Source organism: Lepisosteus platostomus (genome assembly GCF_059453375.1).
Source record: "Lepisosteus platostomus isolate fLepPlt1 chromosome 5 unlocalized genomic scaffold, fLepPlt1.hap1 SUPER_5_unloc_2, whole genome shotgun sequence".
Lineage (NCBI taxonomy): Eukaryota > Metazoa > Chordata > Actinopteri > Semionotiformes > Lepisosteidae > Lepisosteus > Lepisosteus platostomus.
This window is the reverse complement of record NW_028291472.1, coordinates 271299-281299: the sequence shown is the minus strand read 5'-3', so window position 1 is coordinate 281299 and position 10001 is coordinate 271299. Positions and strand designations below refer to the sequence as shown.

The following is a 10001-nucleotide window of genomic DNA, read 5'->3' as shown; positions in this document are numbered from 1 at the left end:
CAAGATCACCACTGGAAGTGTCTCTCCTCGTCTGGAGGTGTTACCGTGAGACCTGGTCTGTCAAGCGCTTTGCGCTGCTATGTGTGTGAAAGGTGCTCTATCAGTGAAGTTTATTATTATTATTATTATAATACAGCGAGCGCTGCTGGGGGCGGAGAGGCCAGTCGGAGGAGGGCTGGACGCTGGACGCTGGACGGCGGGCGGGAGGGGTGGACTTACGATGCCTCGCCGGGCCCGGGTCCTGCTGCGACCGCGCACGGCCGTGCGGCATCTCTGTCGGTCCATCGTCCTGCCAAGACAAGCAGAGTCACAGAGGGGAGGGGAGGGGGCGGAGCCACACAGCTGGGCGGCTTGTTCCCCACCCCCGCCCCCCTCTGTGTATAGAAGAGCCTCCTGTCCTGACTGGAGGACCTCACCCAGCTGTGGCTGGAGAGAAGCCAGGGTATCGGCTTCAACCACAGGGCTGGGCGGCTTGTTCCCCACCCCCACCACCCTCTGTGTACAGTAGAGCCTCCTGTCCTGACAGGAGGAGCTCACCCAGCTGTGTCTGGAGAGGAGCCAGGTTATCAGCTTTGTTCCACAGCCCCACCACCCTCTGTGAAGAGAAGAGCCTCCTGTCCTGACTGGAGGAGCTCACCCAGCTCTGTCTGGAGAGGAGCCAGGGTATCAGCTTTGTTCCACACCCCCGCCACCCTCTGTGTACAGAAGAGCCTCCTGTCCTGACTGGAGGAGCTCACCCAGCTGTGTCTGGAGAGAAGCCAGGGTATCGGCTTCAACCACAGGGCTGGGCAGCTTGTTCCCCACCCCACCACTCTCTGAGTAGAGGTGCACCTCCTCTCAATATCTTTTTACAGCACGATCACACCCATAAGAGTTGAGTAACGGTAAAAAAAACAACGTATTTCTCCACTTATTTTGTTATTTCTCACTTTTGACTGACTTACCGATTTCACGGGGATTCTGAAGAGCGTTTCTGAAGTTGAAACTAACGATCTAAGTCGAAGTAACTTTATTGGAAGAAACACGTGTTTAGAAAAGACTATATAGCGCTTTCCTCCTCCTCTCTCTTCACTCCTCTGAGCTCATGGGGCTCCGGCGCCGCCCCCCCGCTAGAATCCGCCGCTCTGTGACGTCAGGCGGCTCATGGTGACGCCACCGTGACGTCACCCCCGACACGCTCACGGCTCGGCCGCGAAACAAAAATGGCCGTCATTTTTCACGGTTGTTGTTTTTTTTGGGTGGACATTTTATTTTTCCCAACTCTCGGCGGCCAGCCGGGTGTCCCTGTACGACCCCGGTAGTTGCCACCTCGGACAGGCAGGGGAAACGGGTCCAGCTGTTTCCGGCCCAAGGCTTACAAAAGCTGCACTTGAATTTAAAGACAAAATCACGTCGAGGGCGCATTCAGCACCCCCACGTCCAACACGGGTTTCCGTGGGGTGGGGTTCAGTGAAAGTAGCACCCCCCCGAACCCCAAATCAAAGAAAGACCAACCTCCACCCCCCTCTAGCGCCCAAGGGCGGAAATTTCGGGCCACGCTACGTCCAAAAAACACGGGTTCCCCCCCCCCCGTCCTGCGGGGAAAAGAAACGTCATTTTCTTTTCCGAGCGCTGCGTGGGACCTCACGACCCCCCCCCCCCAAAAAAAAAAAAAACGGGCTTCGCAGACGAGGAAAACCGGGCACGTCGACCTCTCTACAACACCACCCGGCTGTTTCTGTTTCAAACCGTGGGAAAAAAATAAATACAATTTCGCCCCTCACCGACAGCAGCGCAAAAAAACACAAGTTCACGCTACAGAAACGGCCTGTGTGAGGGGGGCACGGGAAAAAAATAAAACCTGCGTGTTTTCGGCAGAGTAAGCTCAGCGGGGAAACTCCCTGAATCTCGGGGTTGCTTCTTGAACCCCGAAAACGACCTTTTTTCTCTCTCTCGTTTTCTTGGTGTCTGGGACGTTCACGAACTCCACCGCGTCGGTGCGATTCCCAGCGGGACTTGAACAGTTCAAAACGTGTCGAAGAGACTACAGCACTACCCTGTTTTAAATTTTATCGTGTATTATCATACAGTCATAAGTATCTGTACTGATCACAGAGTCCCCCTCTCACTGCCAGGACAGGAGCCCAGTGCAGCACGAATAATAATAATAATTATTAATAAGTCTGGACTCTCCACTCATGGCTCTTCCCAGGTCAGGGGGATTCCCTCCAGCCCCCCCAGTGTGCAGCCCCCACCTGGATGATGCTCCAGTCCGCTCAGCACACAGCAGCTCTCAGTGGGGAGGAGAGCAGAGGGATGGAGCCAGTTCAGAGAGGGGGGTGAGTAGGAGGCCATGATGGGTCAAGACCAGGGGGGGAATCAGGCCAGGACACTGGGGTAACACCCCTACTCTTCTCCAGAAACACCCCGGGATTGTTAATGAGCACAGAGAGTCAGGACCTCGGTTTGACGTCTCATCCGAAGGACGGCGCCTGTTTACAGTCCAGTGTCCCCGTCACTATACTGGGGCATCAGGACCCACACAGACCGCAGGGTGAAAGTGCCCCCTGCCTGCCCCACTAACACCTCTCCCAGCAGCAACCTTAGTTTTTCCCAGGAGTCTCCCCTCCATGTACTGACCAGGCTCCCACCTGCTGGGCTCCAGTGGGGAAGGGGCTGCCAGCTGGGAGCTGCAGGGTGAGATGGCTGCTGGGCAAACGATGGCTTAAGAGCTTCCTAGGACACCCTGGACTTCGTGGTCGACTTCCTTCTCTTCAGATGGAGGAGGTTTGAAATCTGTCTCGTTTCAAGGAGTATTGGACACGATGCCCCCCCCGCTATATCCCCGCCAACTGGTGGCACGCCGATGACGAGGGCTCTCGGCCTCAATCCGTCAACCACAAAAGAGAAAGAGAGAGACAGGTGAGTCAAGTGTCCCTAGAGCACAGAGACTCTGCTGAGATCACACTCGCAGGGAGTGAGCCTGGGTGTAGCCCACTAATACTGACCCACTGGACACCACAGGACAGAGAGGAGGAGGAGGAGAGAGACACACTGCCTGGACACCACAGGACAGAGAGGAGGAGGAGAGAGACACACTGAGGACAGAGAGGAGGAGGAGAGAGACACACTGAGGACGGAGAGGAGGAGGAGAGAGACACTGACAGACAGGGCTGAAAGAGAGAGAGACAGAGAGGCAGGGACAGGCAGACAGCAGGCTGAAAGAGACACTGACAGACAGGGCTGAAAGAGAGAGAGACACTGAGACCCAGGGACAGACAAGACGGCGAAACTCCACCACAGACAGGACAGGAGGCAGGGTGGGACCAGCACTGACCTTCTTCCTCTCTCCTGCCGGAGGAGCTGTCTCCACCTCCTCTTCCTCCTGCAAGTCAAGAGACAGGCTGAGAGAGAGACGGGCTGGCGGGAAATCGGCGAACAGAGCTGAAGGCAGAGAGCCGGGGAGACAGGCCCAGCTGGGACAACGCAGGACAGACAGAGAAACAGACAGGGAGACACACGGAGAGACACAGGAAGAGAGACCCAGCTGTGACAACACAGGACAGACAGAGAGCAGGGAGACACACGGAGAGACACAGGGAGAGAGACCCAGCTGGGACAATGCAGGACAGACAGAGAGCAGGGAGACACATGGAAAGACACAGGGAGAGAGACAGGGAGAGAGGGACAGACACAGAGAAAAAGAGAGACTCAGACAGAAGGACAGAAAGACAGAAAGAGAGAAGTACAGACGGACAAAAAGACAGAGAAAATTACAGATGGACTGATGTACAGAAAGACAGAGAAAAGGACAGAAAGACAGATGGAGAGAAGGACAGATGGACAGAGAAAAGAACAGAAAGTCAGAAGGACAGAAAAAAGGACAGAAAGACAGACAGAAGGACAGAGATAAGGACAGACGGACAGACGGACAGATGGACAGATGGACAGATGGACAGATGGACTCTGCCCCACTTGCCTCGTCAGACATCTCAGCCTCTCTCCTTGCCCTCTGCACCGGGGAGCCCCAGGCGGGACCTGGCGGGGCCGGGCGGGCGATGGGGGGCAGGACGGGCGGGGGCAGGGGCAGGGGCACCGCCCCGGGCAGCAGGGGGGGCTCGAGGGGCATGGCGGCGAGGAAGGGGGGGCGGCGGTGCGGGGCGGTCAGGGGCCTGAGGGGGGGGGGGCCGGGGGCGGGGAGCGGAGGGGGCTCTCGGGCGAGGAGGGGGGGGACACCGAGCGGAACGAGCCGGGCGAGCCCGAGCGGGACGAGCCAGGCGACCCCGGGAGCTCCAGCTGCAGCTCGGCCGCCCTCTCCAGTTTCTGGACGAGCTCGGGGAAACAGGAAGACACCACAGGATTCTGTCCAGCGGGGAGAGGGGGAGACACAACGCAGGGGGGATGAGGAGCAGACTACGCCTGGACAGGTGAGTTTGTCCAGTAAGAGTCCGGACAGGTGAGTCTCTACAGTGTGTCCAGTGAGAGTGTGGACAGGTGTGTGTGTACAGTGTGTCCAGGTGAGTGTGTACAGTGTGTCCAGTAAGAGTGTGGACAGGTGAGTGTGTACAGTGTGTCCAGTGAGAGTGTGGACAGGTGAGTGTGTACAGTGCATCCAGTAAGAGTGTGGACAGGTGAGTGTGTACAGTGTGTCCAGTAAGAGTGTGGACAGGCGAGTGTGTCCAGTGTGTCCAGTGTGTCCAGTAAGAGTGTGGACAGGTGTGTCCAACAGTAAGAAGCTGTCTTACCCTGTAACCCAGCTCAGGGGTGTTAGGGGGTGCTCTGTCTCCTCCCCAGATCTCACCTTCAGGTCTGGTGAAGTGACAGACCACAAGGAGACGCTGGAAACGAGGACACAAGACAGAGGTCAGGTCCACAGAGCTCACTCAATCACTACAGCAAGCAGAGACCTCTCGGCCATCAGGACTGTGGGGTTCAGTGTGGGGAGCTGTAGGGTATCGGGAGTTTAGGGGTCAGTGTGGGGAGCTGTAGGGTATTGGGAGTTTAGGGGTCAGTGTGGGGAGCTGTAGGGTATTGGGAGTTTAGGGGTCAGTGTGGGGAGCTGTAGGGTAATGGGAGTTTAGGGGTCAGTGTATGGAGCTGTAGGGTATCGGGAGTTTAGGGGTCAGAGTGTGGAGCTTTTTATTATTATTATAATACAGCGAGCGCTGCTGGGGGCGGAGAGGTCAGTCGGTGGAGGGCTGGACGCTGGACGCAGGCGGGCGGCAGGGGTGGACTTACGACGCCTCGCCGGGCCTGGGTCCTGCTGCGACTGCGCACGGCCGTGCGGCATCTCTGTTGGTGCATCGTCCTGCCGAGACAAGCAGAGTCACAGTGGGGAGGGGAGGGGGCGGAGCCACACAGCTGGGCGGCTTGTTCCCCACCCCCGCCCCCCTCTGTGTACAGTAGAGCCTCCTGTCCTGACTGGAGGACCTCACCCAGCTGTGTCTGGAGAGAAGCCGGGGTATCGGCTTCAACCACAGGGCCGGGCAGCTTGTTCCCCACCCCCACCACCCTCTGTGTACAGTAGAGCCTCCTGTCCTGACTGGAGGAGCTCACCCTGCTGTGTCTGGAGAGAAGCCAGGGTATCGGCTTTGTTCCACACCCCCACCACTCTCTGTGTAGAGGTGCACCTCCTCTCAATATCTTTTTACAGCACGATCACACCAATAAGAGTGGAGTAATGTTAAAAAAAACAACTTATTTCTCAACTTATTTTGTTATTTCTCGCCAGCGACGCTTTTGAGCGACTTACCGATTTCACGGGGATACTTCAGAGCGAATCTGAAGCTGAAACTGTGATTTGATCGAAGTCGAAGTAACCCGCGAATCTTTTTTTGAAGAAACACGTGTTTATTAAGCGCTATATAGTCCTTTCCTCCTCCTCTCTCTTCACTCCTCTGAGCTCACTGGGCTCCGGCACCGCCCCCCGCTAGAATCCGCCGCTCTGTGACGTCAGGCTGCTCACTGTGACGCCCCCGTGACGTCGCCCCCGACGCGCTCACGGCTCGGCCGCGAAACAAAAATGGCCGCCGGGTCCACATTTTTTTTTGGGTGGAAATGTTATTTATCCAACTCTCAGCGGCCAGCCGGGTGTCCCTGTACGACCCCGGTAGTCGCCACCTCGGACAGGCAGGGGAAACGGGTCCAGCTGTTTCCGGCCCAAGGGTTACAAAAGCTGCACTTGAATTTAAAGACAAAATCACGTCGAGGGCGCATTCAGCACCCCCACGTCCAACACGGGTTTCCGTGGGGTGGGGTTCAGTGAAATTAGCACCCCCCCGACCCCCAAGTCAAAGAAAGACCAAACTCCACCCCCCTCTAGCGGCCAAGGGCGGAAATTTCGGGCCACGCCACGTCCAAAAAACACGGGTTCCACCCCCCCGTCTTGCGGGGAAAAGAGACGCCATTTTCTTTTCCGAGCACTGCGTGGGACCTCATGACCCCCCCCAAAAAAACGGGCTTCGGAGACGAGGAAAACCAGGCACGTCGACCTCTCTACAACACCACCCGGCCGTTTCAGACCGTGGGAAAAAAATAAATACAATTTCGCCCCTCACCGACCGCCGCGCAAAAAAACACAACTTCACGCTACAGAAACGGCCTGTGTGAGGGGGGGCACGGGAAAAAAATAAAACCTGCGTGTTTTCGGCAGAGTAAGCTCAGCGGGGAAACTCCCTGAATCTCGGGGTTGCTTTTTGAACCCCGAAAACGACCTTTTTTCTCTCTCTCGTTTTCTTGGTGTCGGGGACGTTCACGAACTCCGTCGCGTCGGTGCGATTCCCAGCGGGACTTGAACATAACCCCCCCCGTGGAGCCACAGCGCCCCCGTGTGGCCGAGAGGACCACCAGCCACAAGGCTGAGCTTTTACTGCCGTGTCCTGCTTTCACTCTGGCGATGAAGGAGGGATTCAAGGAGGAGAATTAATATTGTGATCCACCAGTCCATCACAGGACACACACACACCCTGGAAAGGACAGCAGACCATCACATGACAGGTCCATCACAACCCGGACTCACACACCCTGGACAGGACACCAGCCCATCACAGGACACACACAGACTCATACACCCTGGACAGGACAGCAGTCCATCACAGGACACACACACACTCACACACCCTGGACAGGACAATAGTCTATCACAGGATGTTCAGTGCCTCTCTCTAATAAAGTAGAAACGTGACATTAAACTCCGTTCAAAACGGGAGAAATCACCAGGACACGATACACCTTGCTCCTGACGATGGGAGAAGACCTGTACCTAAAGAGAGGATCAGAGCATTACCCACCTTCTTTTTCTTCTGTCTCACAGGAGGTGGTGATTGGACCTCCTCCAGCTGGAGTCCGAGGAGGGAGAGAGGGGGCAGGAGAGGGACAGCACAGGGAGAGAAAGAGAGAGACAGCTGAGTAAAGTGTCCCTAGAGCACAGAGACTCTGCTGAGATCACACTCGCAGGGAGTGAGCCTGGGTGTAGCCCACTAATACTGACCCACTGGACACCACAGGACAGAGAGGAGGAGGAGAGAGACACACTGCCTGGACACCACAGGACAGAGAGGAGGAGGAGAGAGACACACTGAGGACAGAGAGGAGGAGGAGAGAGACACTGACAGACAGGGCTGAAAGAGAGAGAGACACTGAGACCCAGGGACAGACAAGACGGCGAAACTCCACCACAGACAGGACAGGAGGCAGGGTGGGACCAGCACTGACCTCCTACCTCTCTCCTGCCGAAGGAGCTGTCTCCACCTCCTCTTCCTCCTGCAAGTCAAGAGACAGGCTGAGAGAGAGACGGGCTGGTGGGACATCGGCGAACAGAGCTGAAGGCAGAGAGCCGGGGAGACAGGCCCAGCTGGGACAACGCAGGACAGACAGAGAGACAGACAGAAAGGAAGGAGAGAGAGAGACAAAGATGAAGGCACAGAAAGACAGCAGGCAAAGAGAAAGATTGAGATTGAGGGACAAACAAACCGAGAGAGAGAGGAAGGAGAGAGAGAGACAGAGATCGAGGGACAGACAGACTGACAGACAGGGCTGAAAGAGAGAGACAGAGAGGCAGGGACTGACAGACAGCAGGACGAGAGAGAGACAGAGATCGAGGGACAATAATTTGGTTTCGAAATTTATTCTGAAAATATACAATCATTCACTCCTGAAAAATATCGAGTTCAAATTATACATTATGTACAATATTATAATCAACATATGGCTAATCATCAAAAAAAAACTGTACTGGGGGACACAGCTGGCTGTGCTGTTCTGGACAGAACACACTGAGGTCCAGTTTCCACCTCCTGCAGGATCAAACAGCACCCCCACTGGCTCTCCAGTGAACAGAGGGACAGACAGAGAGGCTTCAGGCTGCAGGGTGACAGTGTCTCTGTGAGCTGAAAGACAATCAGGACAGAGGATGATAGAAGAACACACTCTGTCAAGAATATAGAGCCCTCTAGTGACCCTACTGTAGACCTGCTCACCGCCCACAGTGACGATCACAGTGCTGATACTGCTTCCCTTAAGGTCCCTCACTGTGTAGTTGCCCTGATCAGCTGGAGTGAGGGAGCGGAGTGTCAGAGAGCTGTTCTGCACTGACACTCACTGTTCGTACCTGGGGCCAGGGAGCCCTGCGCTGCTCAGTAAGACTATACGAGACTGGACAGATCCTGCAGGATCAAACAGCACCTCCACTGGACCAGCAGTGTGGAGGGGGAGAGACAGAGAGGCACCAGGCTGCAAGCTGTGGACTTCTGAGTGAGCTGAAAAGGGACAGGTAGAAACATGTTGAATATTTAGTTTTACAACAATACCTTGAGTTTGTACTGCGATCAGCTTCATTTTGTATTTCAGCTGTGAAAATGCAATTTCAAAAATGCACGCCCCAGTCATGTTAGGTTCAAGTTACAGTTGCATCACAACTCAATACATTTGCAATTCACTTCAAATGTTGTTTTTGTTTGATCCAGTCTGTCCTCACCTAAAGGAGATATGGACTCAGTCTTTGGAATTTGTATATATATTTCAGTGATCCCTCAGCCATTCCTTCTGTATTGTAATTCAATTTCTCTTTTAAAATTCCTTCCCCACTTCTAGGACCTGCAGTTGCTGAACTCCACAATGGCTTCTATTGGAAAGTCTGTGACTGAGACCAAGTAAGTGTTCACTTTTTTATGAAACCATTATTTATTTTGGAGCAATGAGCAATTCTTATATAAATACAATAAAATCATTATGCTCAAACTATGAGAGAGAAAATTAAGGATAATTTAAGAAATCAGTCTTAGCTTGTTTCTATACACAGATGGTATTATTTATTTTCAAAGGAAACCCACGAGGATTCCCCTGGTGTGCAAGATATGCCTGAATACTTTTGATCGGCTTCCTGCTCACTTGAAGAGGGCGTGTATGAAGCACGCCACGGCAGAAGAGATCAGGATGGCCTCTCAACAGGCGAGGAAGGACATGATAAATCACCTGAAGAACATCGTGGATTACAACAGAATAGAGATCGTGTCTGGCGAGGCAAACAGGGCAGTGGTTGTAAGACTGCTGGAGTCTTTGGCATTAGGGACTAAATATACTAAACGTATGATGCTAAAATGTTATTTTCACATATATTAATGTAATAAATGATTGCTTATGCTTTATGCACTACTTCACTGCTTCACTGCTCTATGCTGTCTGGAAATAAATCCTCAGACTGCTTACTGCCCTGGGCATGTACCAATAAATCCGGATGCACATCTGAATCCCAAACAGAATCTCTAGTAAAATATGATCATTTGTGAAACAGGCAAATGACTGTCTCAGGGGCCCATTCCTCATTCTCAAGACACATGTATGTAGTACGTACACCATGCATTGAGCAATAGGGACTGAAGACACCACAGGTAAGGTTAGAAGTCATTCTGAGGTGCCACATGTGAGGGATACAGCTAGGCATCTGAAATGCAGGGTTTGAGAGCCCTTTCGGGAGCACTGCATCCTTTGAGACATACCCGTGCGTGTTAAACAAATGATCATTT

At 53.9% G+C, this 10001-nt stretch overlaps 1 long non-coding RNA gene across 1 annotated transcript; it reads left to right on the top strand.

Annotated features, from left to right (window-relative positions):
• The first annotated feature begins 8246 nt into the window (after window positions 1-8246).
• On the top strand, window positions 8247-9630 carry LOC148638285 (uncharacterized). The gene is made up of 3 exons (XR_015931088.1): window positions 8247-8749; window positions 9070-9128; window positions 9300-9630. It is a non-coding gene; the product is annotated as an uncharacterized LOC148638285 (long non-coding RNA).
• Window positions 9631-10001: the final 371 nt, after the last annotated feature.